Below are 21,083 nucleotides of genomic sequence, written 5' to 3'. Positions count from 1 at the left end.
AATACAAATATTAAAAAACAATTAAAATATATATAAATTTGGCCCAAAATTAAAAATACAAACCAATTAAAACATTTAAAATTTCTTCTTAAGCCAGCCCGGCTTGCTGGAAAAAGTGGGTTTTAAGGGCACGGCGGAAGGCACTAAGGTCTTGGATTCTCTTTATCTCTGGGGGCAACTGATTCCAGAGGGTAGGTGCCCCCACAGAGAAGGCCCTCCCCCTGGGGGTCACCAGCCTACATTGATTGGCTGATGGCACCCTGAGGAGGCCCTCTCTGTGGGAGCCCACGGGACGATGGGAGGTCGTCGGTAGCAGCAGGCGGTCTCGAAGATAGCTAGGCCTGATGCCATGGAGCGCTTTAAAGGTGATAACCAGCACCTTGAAGCGCACCGGGAAGACCACTGGGAGCCAGTGCAGCTCGCGCAGGAGCGGTGTTACATGGGAGCGCCATGCTGCTCCCGTCACTACCCGTGCTGCTGCATTCTGGACCAGTTGGAGCCTCCGGGTGCTCTTCAAGGGGAGCCCCATGTAGAGAGCGTTGCAGTAGTCAAGGCGAGAGGTGACGAGGGCATGAGTGACTGTGCACAGGGAATCCTGATCAAGAAAGGGCCGCAACTGGCGAATTAGGCGAACCTGACAAAAGGTCCCCCTGGTTACAGCTGTCAGATGTTCCTCCAAGGACAGCTGCATATCCAGGAGGACTCCCAGATTGCGAGCCCTTTCTGTGGGGGCCAAAGACTCACCCCCAATAGTCAGTGATGGAGTCAACTGACTATATCAGGATGCCGGGAGCCACAGTCACTCAGTCTTGGAAGGATTGAGCTTGAGCCTGTTCCTCCCCATCCAGATCCGCACAGCCTCCAGGCACTGGGACATCACTTCAAGGGCATCATTGGGGTGGCCTGGGGTGGAGATGTACAGCTGGGTGTCATCAGGGTACTGGTGGTATCTCACCCCAAAGCCACGGATGATCTCGCCCAGCGGCTTTACATAAATGTTGAACAGAAGGGGCGAGAGGACCGATCCCTGCGGCACTCCACAGATGAGAGGCCTCGAGGTCGACCTCTGCCCCCCTGCCAACACAAACTGCGACTGGTCGGAGAGAAAGGAGGAGAACCACCGCAACACGGTGCCTCCCACCCCCAACTCTTCCAGCTGGTGCAGCATGATACCATGGTCGATGGTATCAAAAGCCGCTGAGAGATCTAACAGGACCAGAACAGAGGAGCAACCCCTGTCCCAAGCCCTCCAGAGATCATCAACCAACGCGACCAATGCCGTTTCCGTGCTGTGCCCAGACCTGAAACCTGACTGGAACGGATCTAGATAAGATGTTTCCTCCAGGAATTGTGGGAACTGTCATGCGACCACACTCTCCACAACCTTCGCCATGAAGCGAAGGTTGGAGACAGGACGGTAGTTGGCCAATATTGCCGGATCCAGGGACGGCTTCTTGAGGAGAGCCTCACCACCGCCTCCTTCAAGGCAGCAGGGAAGTGACCCTCACTCAGCGAAGCGTTGATAACACCCTGGAGCCAGCCTCGTGTAACCTCCCGGGAAGCCAGTACCAACCAGGAGGGACACGAGTCCAGTAAACATGTGGCCGCACTAAGTCTCCCCAAAATCCTGTCCACATCATCGGGAGTCACAGCATCAAACTCCTCCCAGATAACATTCTCAAGACTATTCCTCGTCACTCTGCCCTGATCTACCCAGTCAGAGTCCAAATCCCCCCGGATCTGAGCGATTTTGTCATACAGGTATTGTCCAAAATCCTCCGCCCTGCCTTCCAAGGGATCTTCCCACACTCCCGGATGGAGCAGGGAGCGGGTCACCCTAAACAGGGCAGCCAGACGATTCCCTGATGATGCAATAGAGTCAGAAAAGTAATTAAACTTTGCCGTCTTTATTGCCACTAGGTAGGTCTTAATATGCGACCTTACCAGTGTTCGATCAGATTCGGCGAGACTGGCCCTCCAACCGCTCTCCAGGCGTCTTTTCCAGCGCTTCATTTCCCTCAGCTCCTCGGTGAACCAAGGAGCCGCACGGGATCGGCACCGGGTCAGAGGCCGCAAAGGCACAACTCGGTCCAAGGCCCCACCAGCCACCCGATCCCAGGCGGCTACCAGGTCCTCGGCCGAGTCATGTGCTAGAACCTCAGGAAATGGCCCAAGCTCCATCTGGAACCTCTCAGGATCCATCAGGCGCCTGGGGCGGATCCATCTAATTGGATCCGCCTCCCTGTGGCAGGGGGCAGCGGTTCGAAGATCTAGGCGAAGGAGTGAGTGGTCTGTCCATGACAAGGGTTCCATGTCTATATCCCCAATAACAAGACCACTCAACCACTGGCCAGAGACAAAAATCAGGTCCAGAGTGTGACCTCCCCTGTGAGTAGGGCCATGAACTAACTGGGTCAGGTCCATGGCCATCATGGAAGCCATGAACTCCCGAGCCACCTCAGACATTTCACCAATGGATGGCAAGTTGAAATCACCCATGACTAAAAGCCTGGGTGTATCTATTGCCACTGTGGCTATCACATCGAGTAGCTCAGGTAGGGCTGTTGCCACGTGGCAGGGAGCCAGATACGTAAGCAACAAGCCCATCTGAACCCCATGACCCCACCTCACAAGGAGGGACTATCACATCCGGCTATCTGGGGCACAGTGGTCTCCCTCGGACCCAGATCCTCGTTAATAATAACCGCCACCATATTTCCTCATAGAAACTGGGTGGCTGTTTACTAAGTCTTGTGAGCCACTGAAAAATAAACTATGACATAAAAAGACATGACTGTGTCAACTGGGCTCCTCGGTTATCTCATGATAGCCACAGCCCCACCTGTTTTAAAGCCATGGTGTCATTGGGAACACCGTGACCAGCCTATTTTTACAAAAGATGATCATTATAGGAATGGTGAAATAGATGTTTGAGTTACCAAGATTTCTTTTCCTCCCTCTATTCTCTTTTTTTCTGCATTATGCCATTTTAATCTGTAGATCTGATTACACACAAATCGCCTACTTTTGTCTCTAAGCGTTTTAGACTGAATGATGTCATCAACAAAATTTAAATAAATAGATTTTATAAATGATACATCTGATATGTAGAATATATATTTATTTTTTTTAAAAAAAAAACTGTTAGGAACCAATTGCAGGGGGAAAAGCAGAGTTTTAAAGAATTTTATTTAGAAATGTAATGTTCTTACATTCAAGGTAGCCTTTGTCCTCCCAAAAATTAATTATCTTTTATGTTTTATTCATTTCAGGCTGGCTCCAATTTTGATGGCGTTCCAGAAGAGCCCAAAGATGTGGCTTTGCCATCTGGCCTGGGATTCAGAGAGGGGTTTGGAGAACATAAAAGAGCTACTGTATATGGTTCTTGAATGGTCTGCTCTCCAGGAGACCATATTGTGTGGCTTTTAATTCTTTCATTGTTTTTAACATTTGTACCGTTTGTATGAATGTTTCATTTTTTTTAAAAAATATTTTTTGTTTTACTTTTAAGGCAACCTGCGTCACAAATGTGAATTGTGGCAATATACAGTAAATTGAATACACACTCACAAGTGCCTATATTTTTTGTTTTCCTTTATAAAGTGCAGCATATAAATTCAATATATTTTTATGGTTGACCATATAGCCAGAGGTTTAGAATGGATTTGGCCTTTTTGTCCATCTGTCAAGTCCTTCCAAATGACCTGGAATAGGCAGATGTGATGGTTTGATTTTATCAAAGGTATGGTTGCAGAATGGAAGTTACCAGTTGAGCCCATGTAACAAAACGATGGCCTGTGCAATACTTTTGGGACATGTGCTGTGTGGCATTAGTTCCGCTACTGAATTTTCTACTAACTAAAATTGACAGAATAAAAACAAAGCAAACCCACTTTACAGCATATTAAGCGTCAAAGCCAGAGGTTGTCAGTGCATGTCTTGTTATTGTCTTTTTTTCAGAAAGGTGCTGGGGTGATAACCTTAACCTAAGAAGCCAAAGTGAAAGCCAGACCCAGAAACACCCCAATTTTACAACTCCTCCTTCTAGAAGCTCTTCTAGAACCTGAAAATGTATCACTGTCTGGAATTATTATTTCCTACAATAAGCACCTCCATTTTTTTCAGCTTCGATTTATTATCCCTCACCCAGTTCACTGCTCACTGCAGGCAGGCGTGATCATAATTTACTGATCACGGAGCCTCCTTTGGTCATTCGGGGATAATCCATCAATTAACTTGGCACGCAGAGAAATGATGTCATAGCTCCTACTCTAAAAGGAAGAATCTGGGCTCTTGGGGCATGAAAGGTGCATTATCTAATCCTGTCCCCATTTATTTTGAAAAATGGGGTTTCTAGCTTCCTTGAAAAGAAAAGAAAAGAAAAAAGGCTACACTAAAGACCTTCGTTCTCCTGAGCCCTTGTACTCTTCTTACGTAGTACTTCTCAAAGTAGTAAATTGCACATTAGCCCTGGGTACTTAATCACATCAGATTGAACAATTTGTACCGAATTAAGAGAAAAGTGTTTTCTGTATGTTGAGCAGGAGAAAGGGCATCCATGATAGATTTCAGTAGAAGGTGCCTCTGAGACAGCTCCCGAATTGATAATCATGTACTTTGAAGAGGGGACCAGACACGGTTGCTGCAATCCAATGTCAGGAGGGGAGACGCTTGCTAATCCAACTCTGTCAGCCATTTCTTTCTTTTTTTTTCTTTTTTAAGGCAAAGAACATATTTGATATGTACTACAGGAGCATAGATCATGGCAATGAAGAAAGGGATTCTTTGCCAATATCCAAGGCTTTGTTAACAATAGCATCATTCTGCTGCTTACTTAAAGCTAAGAGCCAGGCATTTAGGTAGAACTTATTTTTGCTTAAGACTCCAGGAGAAGATTCAGATCCTATACATATGCGTTCCCCTCTTTCCCAATTGTTCATTTAAGTACAAATATCAGCTACAATATTGCGTGATCCTGTTCAGATTGTAACCACATATGTTGCCGCACTTGTACCATTGATCTCAAGGCTTTCTGTAGGTTTGGAACCACAAAAAAGTTACACACACACACACACACAGAGAGAGAGGGAGGGAGGGAGGGAGGGAGAAAGAGAGAGAGAGAGAGAGAGAGAGAGAGAGAGAGAGAGAGAGAGAGAGAGAGAGAGAGAGAGAGAGACTAGAGTTTAGTACTCCATCAGAAATTAAAGCTGGGCACAAATGGCTTTTTAAAAAATTATCCACCCAATTTAAGGGATGGATAGGTTAGATGGATGATTCTTCCAAAAGTCTTCTATGGTGTCATAACATCTGGACATAACAGATTCCCCTTATTGAGGGTAGTAAAATACTACTAAGGAAGTCTAGGGTAGGCGTTCCCACCTGTTCTTTTCCCAATGTATTTAGTAGAAGCATAGCAAGCCAAGAAAGCTGCAATTCCCTGGAGAGCAATGGTGGGTTTCAAAAATTTTTACTACCGGTTCTGTGGATGTGGCTTGGTGGGCGTGGCTTGGTAGGCATAACAGGGGAAGGTTACTGCAAAATCCCCATTTCTTCCCGATCAGTTAAGACTTGAGAGGCAGAGAATAGATGGGGGCGGGTCCAGTCAGAGGTGGTATTTACTGGTTCTCCGAACTACTCAAAATTTCCGCTACCGGTTTTCCAGAACTGGTCAGAACCTGCTGAAACCCACCTCTGCTGGAGAGATAATTGTCTCATGAAGGACAGGACATTCACATGCAATTCTTAGCAACCTCATAATTCAGATGGTGCAAGAATACCGCCATTCACTCCAAGGAAGTTCTCCAAAATTTGCAACTCCTTTGAAAATGAATTATTTTCCACCAGAGTTAATGAGAACAGGTGCAAGTAAGCTGTAAGAGGCGTCTATGGAGATTCTCAGTCATCCAGGTCATGATTGTTCCAAATACGCTTTTTCAAGAGGCAACTGGACTTTCTGGTTTTTCTCTGAAGACATTTCACTTCTCTTCCAAGAAGCATCCATGAAGCATCTATGAGCTGAAGAAGCTTCTTGGATGAGAAGCGAAACATCTTCAAAGAAAAACCAGAAAGTCCAGTTGCAACTTGAAAAAGCACTTTTGAGACAAACTGTAAGGGAGTTTCTCTGCTCTACACAATAAGCAATTCCTTCAGTTGCAAAACTTGTGCCACGTGATAGAGACGTCTTTCTGGAGTTTTTCAAATGTAGGTTTGAATAGAGAAGTTTTTCTGGAGTTTTTCAAATGTAGGTGTAAATTGAAATTGAAATGTAGGTGTAAATTGAATTGACTGAAATTTTCTATTATTGTCCCCACCCCAAAAAAAATCATCAAAAAGGGAAACTGAGGTTTTAAAATGGACAGATGGTAATCTCCTTTGGTAATTTGGACATCACAGAGCCCTGAAAAAAATATGCAGTGACTTTTCAGAGGGTTTTTTTTTTTCATTTTTTCTATAACTCACTGCATGTTCTGATGTGGGACTCTATCTAATGTCTATCTCTGGATTTATAAGCCTATGGTCAAAATATGATACTTGTAAAACACTGGTTATTTGACACAAAATGGAATGGAAAACACCAGCTCTGGGGTCCAATTCTATTTTAAACCATCCAACACTTGTAGTTTGGTTTTGCTTTAATATATATTGGCCTTCTCTTTTATGTTTTTATTGCAATGGCCATTTATTTAAAAAAAAAATCTGGATTGTTCACAATTTTTTTTTTAAATCATAAAACTATCTGCACCTGCTAGCTCAGCTATAAAAATGTGGTTTCAAATTTGAAGCAATAAAATTCTGCAATTAACTTAAGGCACACTATTCCAGTTATAGCCTAAATTCACACAGTGTCAATAGCATTCCATAATGCCCGTGCTGATTGGTTGCTGTTGCTTTTTTCATTTATTTATAACGTACATTCGGCATCAGGGAATTTCCCCCAATATGTTGACTTTCTCTCATTTATCCACATTATCTTGTATCAATTTAATTTGAGGATCTTAAGGTGAACCAGGTTTTGGTTTGCTTAATACAGCTACCCTGTGTTTTATTTGAAAAGTATAAAAATAAAAGGAGTTAAGGACAACCAAATAGAATAGACCAGTTTTTCTCAACCTTGGAAGCTTGAAGATGGGTGGACTTCAACTCCCGGAATCCCCCAGCCAGCGCTGCTGGCTGGGGGATTCTGGGAGTTGAAGTCCACCCATCTTCAAGCTACCAAGGTTGAGAAAAACTGGAATAAACAGATGTTTAATGGCTTATAATAATATACAGGTATATATTGATTTACAACAATGCACTTAGTGACTGTTCAAAGTTGCAACAGCACTGAAAAATGTGACTTATGACCATTTTTCACAGTTATGACCTTTGCTGCATTCCCCATGATCATGTGATCAAAATTCAGATGCTTGGCAACTGGTTCATATTTATGACCATTGCTGTGTCCCAAGATCATGTTACCACCTTTGCGGCCTTCTGACAAGCAAAGTCAAATGGCGAAGCCAGATTCACTTAACAACCGTGCTAATAACTTATCACTTAACAACTGTGGCAAGAAAAGTCATAAAATGGGGCAAAACCAGGAGTGAAATCTACTTACCTTCCTTACCAGTTCAGAAGCACGCATGCGTCACATGCGCACGTAAAAAACACATTACTTCCTGGTTAAAATCAGGAAGTAATGACACCCAGGTGGGTGAGCAGAGCTTTGCTCCGCCATCGCTACCGGATTGCCGAACCACCGGCCAAGATCACTACTGGATCAGGCAATCTAGTCCGATCCGGGAGCATTTCACCCCTGGGCAAAATTCACTTAACTGGGGCAAAACTTCACTTAACAGAAATGTTGGGTTCAATTGTGGTCGTAAATCGAGGACTACTTGTAATAGATGGAATCTTTTATGGAATCTTTTATTTCTCGCAGATATTTCTCTCTCTGGGCACAATGAGTAAATATCTGCTGCAAACTCTTCATTGGCGATAGGAAGGGCATCCAGCCAGTAAACATTCAGAACCATTCAGTTGCCCCGACTTCACCCCAATGCAAGGGATTACTGGGTCATTAAAAGACCAAAAAAAATTAAGAATACTTAACAGGAAGTATAATTGTTGCGCCATGGTGAAATCTCAGATGTAAATCTGTGATGGTTTTATGTGAAATATTAACCATAAGAATTAAGAAGTTCATTCTACCAATATGGGACATGTCTTCAGTCCCTTCAAGAGCTGCTAGACAAAAAAAGCATCCAAAATACATTGGCCAAATGATAATGTAAAGTTATTCCATGTGTTGCCACTGGCATCAAAGAGATCATAAAAGAGAAGACTTTAACTGTGTACACCCATCCTAGTCTACAAATATATACCAAACTATTGATAGTAGAAAGAAAGCTCCAGCTAAGGCTAATAGTAATATAGCCTATCACGACATGCTGATCTTGTGAAACCTGCTTTCCTGTTTCTCATGCCCTGATCCAGAGATCTGCAAACCAACTAGCGATTTCTTTCAGCAATCTCCTGCTTTCTTGTCTAGATCTGTATCGGCATAACAGTTCTGCTTCATTGAGCAACTCGAAGTGGACAGTGTTGTTGGCTCATTGCAAGCCTTGACATGTGATAGACTGAATCAGATCCATTAATTTCAATTATGTCCTTACGTGTGTGGATGCCAGCAGCATTGATCCCAGCACTGAGCAACCCGCGGAACAGAACAAACTGATACGTGAGGCTCAGCAGGGAGAACAGCCTGCTATTAATGCAAATCATACTTTGGCATTCTTCGGTAGCCTCACATTTGCAAAAGCAAAGATTTTATCAGGCAACTCAGTGAGCCAGCTAGAGAAGTGCTTCAGCATTTAAAAAAAGCCAATTTGGTCTAGGCGCCAGGCTAGAAACCAGGAGAGTATGAGTTCTAGTGCCTAAGTGAGCAACTGGATGACTTTGAGCCACTCCCTCTCTCTTAACCCAACTCGTCTCACAAGGTTATTGTTGTGGGGAAATAGAAGAAGCATTAAGTATATTTGGTCTCTTGAGTTATTTACACAAATAACAAAAGCGGGATTTTTAAAAATCTAATAAATAAACAATGCCAGTGTGACATACGTGGATTACAATTAAGAGAAAATGACATGTTATAAAGTTAACTGAGTAAAGGAAAAAAAAACTTTAATAGCAAAAAAATTGTATAGGCTCATGTCCGCTACACTCAATACTTTCGATTCACTTAATCTCAATGGGAATCAAAAAAACTGCAGTGAGTGGAGAGTAACCCCATAATACTATTCAGTGCTGCAAACAGGCAAGGAAGATTTTTATTATTATTATCATTTTATTTAGTTTGTCAAACTTGTACAAGATAACAGGTATAAGTATAATCATGGACATGAACACAGGAAATGAGTACGAATAAATGGGGACAGTAGGACAGGGATGGTAGGCACGCTGGTGCGCTTATGCACGCCCCCTTTACGGACCTCTTAGGAATGGGGTGAGGTCAGTGGTGGGTTTCAAAAATTTTTACTACTGGTTCTGTGGGTGTGGCTTGGTGGGCATGGCATGGCTTGGTGGGTGTGGCAGGGGAAGGATACAGTAAAATCTCCATTCCTACCCCACTCCAGGGGAAGGTTACTGCAAAATCCCCATTTCCTCCCAATCAGCTGGGACTCGGGAGGCAGAGAATAGATGGGGGTGGGGCCAGTCAGAATTTTTACTACCAGTTCTCTGAACTACTCAAAATTTCTGCTACCGGTTCTCCAGAACTGGTCAGAACCTGCTGAAACCCACCTCTGGGTGAGGTCCATAGTAGACAGTTTAAGGTTGAAGCTGTGAGGGTTTGGGAATGTAACAACAGAGTCAGGTAGAACATTCCAGGCATTGACCACTCTGTTGCTGAAGTTGTATTTTCTGCAATCGAGTTTGGAGCGTTTACCTTGAGTTTGTATCTATTGTTTGCCCGTATATTATTGAGGTAGATAATATTAAACTTCATACACAAACATCCCAGGCATACATTCAAAACACTGATACCAAGTGGGATCGCATCCTTCTGCCACAATGCAATGCGTCCTTGTGCATTGCTAAACTATGTAAACTTAGCTGTTTACATAGGCTCAGTCTAGAATTATAAAACCTTGTCATCTGAAGTACGGCTAAGAGGCAGGATCTACTCCTCCTTCCATCATCCACTGAATACAAACAGCATCCTCAAAGTTACCAGCTACAGTATAATCAACAGAATAAGCAAGACAATGGTGAAAAATCATCCACCCACTGACTGAAGTTTGATCATCTTTCTCAAGAGAGGACTAATGGTTTGAGAAAACATGGGCTAGCCTTGAAAAAGCAAAAAGTTGTGGTTTCATGTTAATGCTTTATGTAACAGAGAGAGTCGGAAGTCAACGCTTCTTTTTCTAATTAACTTTCCTCACCTCTCCTTCCCCTTTCCTTCCTCACTGCTTTCCTATTTACTTTGTATTTTGTATTACTTTATAACTCAATAATAAAAAAATGTTAATGATAAAAGAGAAAATATGGGTTAGTCCAAAGGGCTTCTGGAGCTCCAGGGAGTTTTCACACTTGTGTTGTTCAGAAAACTCTTGAAGATGCAATTATTCTCCCAAATCTAGGGGATAGATTGATTGGGGCACCTTTGTTTTGTTTTGCTTTGTTTCAGTTCATTTTGGTTTGCACCGTATTGATTTGGTTTTGGTACTTTGTTTTTTGGGTTAGTTGTATTTTTATTTGTTGGATTTGGGTTATATAAACCACCCAGACTCCTTTGGAAACATTATAACTAAATTAAACCAGGTCACCTAAATGAGGCTATCCAAGTCTCGCCCCAGTGCATGGAGGCTGTGAAGATCTGGATCGGGATGAATTGTCTCTAACCCAATCCCACCAAGGCCAAGTAACTGTGGATGTTGGGGCCAGGCAGATCTGGGCATATTCCAGCTTTAACTTTGGATAGAATAGCACTTCCCCATTCAAGAGTATTTTGCCAGTTGGGGCTCTTCCTGGATTGCAGCTACTGCTGGATGATCAGGTGGCACCTGTGGCCAGTAAGACCTTCACACAACTTCACCTGATGCACCAGTTGCACCATTTCCTAGACTGGGAGATCCTCCAGACAAATTTTCTTGTCTTAGCCACCTCATGGCTAACATGTGAACTCAATCAATTACTGCATGATGGTCTACATGGGCCACTCTTAAGGACCACCCAAAAGATTCAACTAGTCCAGTCCTGGCCAGTTCAGTTGGACAGAGTTGGCATGTTCCAGGCTCCTTCCATTAAGCCATGTCATCTGTCAGGACCCTGGAAGCATGTCTCCTTTGTCCTGGCCCCTGCCAATCTGGAATGTATTTCCCCTGGCATCTGCATCCCTTCCATTTATGATGATATCCTGGGAGTTTTAAAGATCTTGTTCTCCTTTTCAGGGTGCATGATACGTTTGTTGTTGCTATCTAGTTTATTGTTATACAATTCCATTTTCAACTGGTGGCTATATTCTTCACTTCCTTGTGTTCATTATAGTATGTTTTATTGAACTCAAGGAGGACACTGTACATTTATTTCCAAACAAGCAAACACAACAGTCCAAGTGTTAGATCCTGGGGGATTATGCAATTGGTCAGCAATTCTGCTTCAGGTTTTCAGCAAGACAGGAAACAGGTAACTTACTTGCTAGATTTCCAAACAAAAGCAGATTAAGGATCAAGAAAACAGCCATCAAAGAAGAGGTTTGCAACATATTGCATCACTAGACACAAGAATAGTTTTTTCCCGAATGCCATCATTCTGCTAAACAAATAATTCCCTCAACGCTGTCAAACTATTTACTAAGTCAGCACTACTATTAATCTTCTCATCGTTCCTATCACCCATCTCCTCCCACTTATGACTGTATTAGAAGTGGGTTTCAGCAAGTTCCAACCAGTTCTGGAGAAGCGGAAATTTTGAGTAATTCGGAGAACCAGTAGTAAAAATTCTGACTGGCCCCGCCCCATCTATTCTCTGCCTCCCAAGTCCCAGCTGATCGGGAGGAAATGGGGATTTTGCAGTATCCTTCCCCTGCCACACCCACCAAGCCATGTCACGCCCACCAAGCCACTCCCACAGAACCAGTAGTAAAAAAAAATTGAAACTCACCACTGGACTGTATGACTGTAATTTTGTTGTTTGTATCCTTACGATTTATATTGATATTGTTTCCTGGTTGCTTATTTGTACCCTATGACTATCATTAAGTGTTGTACCTTATGATTCTTGACAAACGTATCTTTTTTTTTATGTACACTGAGAGCATATGCACCAAGACAAATTCCTTGTGTGTCCAATCACACTTGGCCAATAAAAAAATTCTATTCTAATCTAGTCTAGTCTAGTCTATTCTGTGCACTCTTCTCATTTGCAAACCTTCTTATACATGAAGTCCTTGACTTATGACTGCAACTGAGCCCAAAATTTCTACAGCTAAGCAAGACAGTCACTAAGTGAGTTTTGTTCCATTTTGTGCCTTTCTTGACACAGTTGTTAAGTGAATCACTGCAGTTATTAAGTTAGTAAGTGAATCTAGCTTCCCCATTGACTTTGCTTGGCAGAAGGTCAGGTGATTGTATGACCGCAGGACACTACAACCACATAAGAGGTGGGTTGCCCCCAGTTCGCACCGGTTCTATAGAACCGGTAGTAAAACTGGCAGGAGGCTCTGCCCACTGACCCCGATGTCATTAAAATACTTCTGTGCATGCGCAGAAGCTTCTGCGCATGCACAGAAGAGTGCACGCACATGAGCGAAGCGAGCGCGTGTGCTCGGCCCCGTTGCAAACTGGTAGTAAAGGTAAGTAGAACCCACCCCTGAACCACATGCGTGAATTTTGATCACGTAACCAGTAATGCAGCAGTGGTAACTGTGAAAAAGGATCATAAGCCACATTTTCCAGTGCTGTTTGTAACTTTGAACAGTTACTAAACAAATGGTTGTAAGCCAAGGACTTCCTGTATTGCAATCTATATACATAACAAATTGCAATGGGTATCTTCAGTTCTACTATGTAGTCAAACATCCCTATAAATGCAAAAGCCAAGGGTTGGGATTTCCCTGGCATTCTGGCAACCCTAACTGTCAGATCTCTAACTGCTCCTCGCCATTTTTATTAGAAAATAACTGCTGCTTTTCTTGAAAGGGCAACATTCCAATGCGTTGATAAGACAGTATGCCTGTTTGTTTTCCAAATCGGACTGAACCAAAGGAGGCCCTTGCTGACTTCCAGACATCATCATTTCAAGACCAACAAGCCCTTGAACCGACTTCCAGTAGCTCCATCTGGATAATTCTCCTATTCTTTTCTTCCTGCAGGTTAGTTCATTGAATTTCTTACGGCATGTATCACTTCCCCTTCCAATTCCTGCAGCATAATTTCCCCTATGCATCATTGTCAAAAAGTAATTTCACAACATGAACAGTTACACTCCAATAACTTCTAAGCAAAGGGACTTGCGTTATACTTTGAATTACAATGGAAGCCAGTTCCTGCATTTCATTTAGATATCAGGTCAATGAATGAGTTTGTTTGTCAGCGCTGCCTGTGAAACAATGAGAGCTCTGAATGCCGTAATAATTCAGAAAGAAGTTTACATGCTACATCAAATTATCCAAGAGGAAAGGAAACATACAGATAGGCAAATTAACTATGTTACGTTTTAAAGGGAAACGTGTCTATTCTGTCAGCAACATATGTATGATCTAGTAGGATTTTCACTCTAATTGGTTCCCCCAAAAAAATCTTACAGTTATTCTAGACTCTAGAGCAGTGATAGCTAACCTTTTTGCCATCGCGGGCCAGGAGGGGGGGACGGGGGAGGTTCGCGCACATGTTAAATTTAATAAAAACAAAAACAAAAACAAAATGTGCGCCCACACCCATAATTTTATGCACCCCACCCTGCGCATGTGCATGCAAACACACCCACCCTGCTCCTGGCATGCAATGGCCCAGTAGGCCCATTTTTCTTTCTCACCTGGCTACAGATCCTCTCTATGCATCTGGGGAGGGCAAAAATAGCCTTCCCCATCCCCTCGGAGGCCCTCTGGAGGCCTGAAATGGCCCATTTCCCAACTCCCAGTTGGACAGGAAGTGATGTTTTTCGCTGTCCCCAGCCTCCAGAGCCTCTCTAGGAGGATTAAATTCTTGTCATTTTGTACACACATTTGTGTGTGTGTGTGTGTGCGTGTGTGTGTGTAGCATTTGAATCATTAAATGGACTTACCATGCATATAGGATAGCAAAGAATATATACAAGATGGGGAGCATACAAGTCTAATAAATAAATATTCAATGTTAGAATAAGAAAGTTCTTCCAAACCTACTATTTTGGATTACAGATATGTGTTTATTTTCCATTAATGATGCAGGGAAAGACTGATGAATATTATTTCATGTGATCAAGGTTTAGTTTATTTAACCCAAAATTAGGCTGGTTAAATTATATTTTTATATAATTTAATATGGCTTTGTGCAGGTGTGTTTCCTTATTTTCTTTCCCCCCCCCCTTTTTTTTTTTTTTTTTTTTTGCATAAGAAATGTGTTTAAAATGCTCAAGCAATCATTAAAGCCATTTCAAAAATCCTACAAGTTGGCAGAGTGGTGATGTATTGTCCAGGGAATATATGTAAAAAAAAAAAAGAAAGAAAGAAAAGGGAGGGAGACCTGGGACTACACATGGACCATAATTGTCCATTGACTGGTCTAATGCAGGTTTCTCAGTTCTCTTTTGTACTGCAGAGAATACATCTTGCACCATCTCTTACCTAAAAGAAAAGTGGCATGCTTTACTTGGCATGTGGTTTTTAATGTACTATTAAAAGTGTTCAGTTAAGTTAGCAGATTAGCAACAATGTATTTCAGCAGAGAAAGAATGAAAGACAAGAAACAGATACAGGACTGAATTTTCACAGTGTATCATTTGTGGTTTTTTTTTCTCTCCTTTTATCTGATGCAGCTGGTGCTGTGAATTTGAAGCACTAACCCATTGAAAACCCCCCTTTGGGTGTCCTCTTGGATACGCGGCTGTCTTTAGACGATCATATGACAGCTGTGGCCATGGGGGCTTTTTATCAGGTTCGCCTGATTTCCCAGTTGCGTCCCTTTCTGGATCAGAACGCCTTACACACGGTCACTCATTCCTTTGACACTTCCCGTCTGGACTACTGTAACACTCTCTACATGGGGCTCCCCTTGAGGAGCACCCGGAGGCTCCAACTGGCCCGGAACATGGCCGCACGAGTAGTTATGGGGGCGACTTGTCGCTCCCATGTAACACCTCTCTTGCACGAGCTGCACTGGCTCCCAGTGGTCTTCCGGGTGCGTTTCAAGGTGCTAGTCACCATCTTCAAAGCGCTCCATGGCTTAGGACCGGGATACTTACAGGACTGCCTTCTGACATCGCATGCCTCCCACCGCCCGATACACTCCCACAGAGAGGGCCTCCTCAGGGTGCCCTTGGCCAAACAATGTCGGCTGGCGACTCCCAGGGGGAGAGCCTTCTCTGTGGGGGCTCCTGCCCTATGGAATGAGCTGCCCCCAGACATAAGGAGGATCCCTGACCTCTGCATCTTCTGTCATGCGCTGAAGACTTTATTTTTTCAGCAAGCCAGCCTGACCGAATGAATTAACTTAAGTGGGTTTTAATGGTTTTAAAGGGGTTTTAGCTAGGGGTTTTAAATACGGCCAATGCTTTAGATTATTTTAAATTGTTTTTAATTTTTGTGTTGGTATTATTTTACCATGGCTGTACACCGCCCTGAGTCCTTCGGGAGAAGGGCGGTATAGAAGTGTAATAAATAAAATAAAATAAAATAAAATAAAATAAATAAAATAAAATAAAATAAATACAAGAGCCATTCAGTTTAAAGAGAAAGGTTGAACTCATCCTGGGTTCAATCATACTCGTTCTCCTGTCTGATGTTCTAGACATCATCCATAGGGGCAATAATACATGACCACACAAAACAACACAAAACCAATGTAAATAGGAAAAATCTCAAATGCATCAAAGTTGTCCAAAGTCCAATCAACATTATTTCCATTTTTGTCAATGGAAATAATGTCAAAAAAACAGTGGCGGATAATGTTGAGTTATCCCGCATGAAATTGTCCATGGCGAGTTGTCTTGCAGTGAGTTGGCCATGGAGAGTTGGCCATGGTGAAATGGCTACAGCAAGTTGGCCGCAGTGAGATGGCCACGGCGAATTGGCCATGGCAAGTTGTCCCATTTCATTAATTTAACCAGTCTCAGAGGCGGTGACGGAGCAAATAAACACAAGGCAGTGTTGCTCCACAGTATACTGTACGTTTGCACAAGGGCTGTGCCATTTCTGTGCTGCCTCTGAAAAGAAAGAACTCGCAGATGCTCAATCTCAGTTCTATGTGCATCTGACAGCTACGTCTCCCCTAGGTTTTCCACTATGTGCATTCAAAGGAAAGGGGAGGAGAGAAATTGTTTTTAAACCTTGTCAACAATGGGTGGGATTTTGATATTTTTCAAGGCAGAATCTCTCCCTGGCTCCATTTGTTACATCAGTGGTTCTCAACCTGTGGGTCGGGACCCCTTTGGGGGTCGAATGACCCTTTCACAGGGGTCACCTAAGACCATCAGAAAACACATATTTTCAATGGTTTTAGGAATAATTTTATGGTTGGGGGTCACCACAACATGAGGAACTGTATTAAAGGGTCGCGGCATTAGGAAGGTTGAGACCCACTGTGTTACATAGACCTGGCTTTTACGTATGCAGAAGTTGACAAAATCATAATGGTTTAAAAGACTGACTGCTTCAAAGGCATTAAAAAGGAAACACACGGCACCTCTTAACCAGCCCCATTATTTTCCAACCTAAGCGCCATGGTCAAATGAACAGCGATGGTACCATAGCAGCTGTACATTATCTGCTAATTTAGAACAACAAAGACTTTTGCAGTAAAAAGTCTTGCACAGAACAGCGGCATTTTGGCAGCCCACAAGTCCTACACTGCATTCCTCTGATCATGATGAAGCTCATTTCTTTCACTTAGGTGACCCAGGGAAGAAATGTACAAAAACAAGCATGTGTACCTTTCCCTTCCTTATATTGACTTCAGACAGCTATAATTTACTAAGCAACCTACTCGGCTCCACCAGACAGAGTCTATGTCTATGGCTTTCCATTACCACTCAGCTGAGAAAGTATCTTAGGTATGCCAAATGTATATATGTAGATCAATCAATAGAGGGAATAAGGGGACAGTGGGAAGGAAAAAGAGGAGGAACAACTTAAATTGAAAGTCAGATAGAAGGGTACCTGGAACATAAATTGATTAAATACCCAGCGGTGGGTAGTATTTCTAATCTGGTCTGTTCAGGTGTTTACAACCTCTTCTGTATTAGCCTCATCTGACCCAAGCCTGATTTAATTGCTTAGCAAATGTAATTTTATTAAAGAGATAAAGATATAGCCAACGCTAATAAGCTGCCTTTGAAATATAAAGAGCCTTTCACGATTGGATTTTTAGTTAGCTTGCTGCTCTTTCTTTAGAGACTAATTGATTTTCTTGACATCTCTTTAGCCTGGCAAACTGCCTGCCTAAGTACTTTATCTGACCTTCGGGCAGCCTGCCAGCTCTTCATCCAATATCTACAATGGGTATGTTGTAGCAGCTCTTTCAACTCTGATAACAGCTAATGTACCAAAGTTGTCAAGGCAGGAAGTCGATCACAACATTTCTATCATCTTGCCTATCCGAACCACCTTTTGGGTGGTTGGGAAAAGGGAGCTTTTGATGTTTGTAGACATTTTTGCTCAGGGTAAACAAATGCAAACAGAGAAACAGCATCTTTCCAAAGCACAGCAGAAAAAAATCACCCTTTTTCACCAAAGAATGACATGGGTTTTGTCACTTGGGATGAATTGCTCTAACTATTCCATGAGGATTACAGGCTGACCAAGATCTAAATAAACTTTGGAAAGAATGCAGAGAGGAACAAAATGGAGGTTAGAGGCTAAAACATATGAAGGATGGTTGCAGGAATTGGGTGAGTCTAGTCTGATGAAAAAAAGGGACTAGGGGATGATATGATAGCAGTGTTCCAATATCTAAGGGGCCGCCACAAAGAAAAGGGGTCAACCTATTCTTCAAAGCACCAGAAGGCAGGAAAAGGAAACAATGGAAATTAATCAAGGACAGAACCAACTTATTTCTTCTTAGAAATAAGAAGAAATCTCCTGACAGTGAGAACAAATAATCAGTGGAACGACTTGCCTCCAGAAGTTTTGGGTGCTCCAACATTTGAGTTTTTTAAGAAGAGATTGGACAACTATTTGTCTGAAATGGTATAGGGTTTCCTGTCTGAGCAAGATGGACTAGAAGACAGCCAAGGTTCTTTCAAACTCTGTTATTTTGAAGACAGAACATGTTAGCAAGGTTCACAAATTCCTTAAGCCACAGAAATGTGGCCTTTAAGCTGCATATTGCATATCCCTGCATATAATAAATATCCTAAAATTATACCAATTTGGTCTCGTGTGCTTTAAATGAGCTAATTTTGAGCTACCTCCGGATGAATGAAGACTCTTCCAACTCTGTTATTCTCCTAAATCTACATGGCTTTGGGTTTCCAGTTTTCAGGGGAGAACCCCCCCCCTCCAGTATATTAGGAATGGAGGAGATTTTCCAAAGCATTTTGTAACAGGGCATGAAATGATATTATGGAACAGTAATGCTTCTTTAAAACCAATGGGAATGGACACCCCATTGTTTTCTTTTCCTCTGAAAGATAGTGGATGTGCATTTGATTCAGCTGAATGAATTACTTGGGGATATTCTGAGGGGGAGCGAAGCAGCATTCCCTCCAAAGGGATTGGAGCTATCATAGGGTGAAAAAAGAAAGCAAAGTTTCGAATCCAGTAAGAAATAAAGGAGTTCTCATGCCTGCTTAACTCCTCTTTCAAAATATTAATTCAACCAGCCATACGCTTGAGAGATCAAGGTAATATTTTCTCTGGCTGTGTCATTTGTTCAGCAGGAGTCCGAGGAATCCTGCTAATCTCAACATCATTTTGCCACCTATCTAAGCTTTTGAAAAGGATGCTGTGGGTCGCTCTGTTTCCATCCCTGGAATTGTTTCAGCCAGGTTTAACAAATATGAATGCACACCTGCAGGTGGAAATGGGCAGACTTGCCTCCCAGAATGAAAATGTTAGCCCTTTCCTCAGCGCTGCAATTTCTAAATGGATTGTGAGAAAATAACTTTGTAGTTCTTTGGAACTACTTACAATTTTATTGGATTCTGTGCTTCTCCGGATGCATTCAAACACACCTCCTCACGTTCTTCCTTTCTCTGAATTCTACTAAATTCTCATATTCATTCTCTCTCCCTCCCTCCCTCCCTCTCTCTCTCTCTCTCTCTCTCTCACACACACACACACACACACACACTTACATATATACTTGATTATGCAGCTCTAAGGGGAAAAACATTTTATGCCCATCAGTTGTTTAGATTTAATAGTCTAATATGGATAAGTCGCCAACTGAAATCTCTTTGGCCTCATGGAAAGGCTGCAGCAATGCCTCAGACAGAAGCCGAGAGAGAAGACGCCTCCCAGACTATTTGGCAGAAGCCCAGAAAATCATCAGCAAACAGACCGTCTTTGCAAACCTTGTACGGAAGTAAAGGGAAAGCTTTGATTTGACTAAGACTGGCTGTGGCCCTCGTTTAGAATCTAAATGCATCTGACAGCAGAGGTAAAAGAGAAAGCAAACTGGAAGCACTGATGCATAATGGATCCTACATCTGCTTCTGAATATGCAGGCTTCGCATTGAGGCTCAGTCTCTTGAAAGAAATCTCTCTTAAAATGGCTCCACTGAAGCCACCTGCTTTGGAGAAGATAAGGATTTTAACCTTTCAGAATAGGTGACATTTTACTTATTGAGGAAGGGAGGGAGGGAGGGAGGGAGGGAGGGAGGGAGGGAGGAAGGAAGGAAGGAAGGAAGGAAGGAAGGAAGGAAGGAAGGAAGGACAGAAGGAAGGCTCCTTGTATAACATTTTTCCTCTGTGACATGATAGCTTTTTATATGAAACTGGAGAGTTGGTTTCCAGCTAACAAATGGAAGAGAAATGACTGGAAGACTCAAATAACCCCTTTCTCGTAACCAATATGTCATATAAAAGTATCTGCACAGAAGCAAAAGTCACTTTTTTCTAATGGCTGGAACTTGACAAAAGATACACCTACTTATCACTTTGACCTTTAAGTGAAACCCTTCCTATCTGACACTGAATCAGCTATCCCACATCATCCAAACTTGAATGTGTCACATGCAAAGAGGAGGCAAAAACCAGATGTGAAATATAAGGGGAATATGTTGGATAGAAAGAACCACAAGAAAGAGGGACTGAAATAAATCCCTCTTGACATTCCTAGTGCCAGCTTCCAAACAATAACCAGAGGGTGTTGTCATTTTCTAGCTAGAATTCTAAGCATGCTTGTTTTAGGATTATGATAGAGTGAATGTGACTTACTTCTGAGGAAACTGCAGTGAGAAATAATATACCCCCATCCTGATATCAGAGGTGACTTCAGTTCTCCAGTTGATGGTTAGATGCTGATGCTTCTAACTGCAAGGGAAGAGATACTGTCTCCAACCTCAAATGTGCAACAGGAAAATTGTCACATGTGTTTAGAGTGGGAGGCATTGGGCAGCTCTATTTTCATTTCATTCCACCAGGCTCAGGGTTGGCCTCTACATTCTGCACTTAAGAGTGCTGAAGGATGGCTTGGCCTCTGTCCCAGCCACCATCATTAAGAACTGCCAATCAGCAACTCACTACCTTAGATAAGAATTTGACTGTCAATGGTGTTATCAACGTTTCACAAAAGGCCTGGGAGATCTCCCTTCTAAAGAAATTTGTTTGAATTGAAGCTGCCTGAGACCAGCCTTGTCCTCAAGAAAATGTCAACAAATGTGCTGCTGAAATCCTCAATCACCTTAGTGATATATGGGTAATATTAATTTCAGATGTAGTGAAAAGCTACCATGAAAGCATT

General features: G+C 42.6%; 1 long non-coding RNA gene across 1 annotated transcript in view; it reads right to left on the bottom strand.

The window, feature by feature from the left end:
* The window catches only part of LOC139327245 (uncharacterized), a 203,349-nt gene extending 182,712 nt beyond the window's left edge, over nucleotides 1–20,637 (bottom strand). Inside the window, exon 1 of the long non-coding RNA XR_011601659.1 lies at nucleotides 20,558–20,637. This is a non-coding gene — a long non-coding RNA (uncharacterized lncRNA). The remainder of the gene's footprint in view (nucleotides 1–20,557) is intronic.
* Between the last annotated feature and the right edge of the window lie 446 nt (nucleotides 20,638–21,083).

This window comes from Pituophis catenifer, unplaced genomic scaffold, assembly GCF_029215685.1.
Source record: "Pituophis catenifer annectens isolate HBS135680 unplaced genomic scaffold, rPitCat1.0.hap2 SCAF_1, whole genome shotgun sequence".
Lineage (NCBI taxonomy): Eukaryota > Metazoa > Chordata > Lepidosauria > Squamata > Colubridae > Pituophis > Pituophis catenifer.
This window is presented reverse-complemented; position numbering and strand designations above follow the sequence as displayed.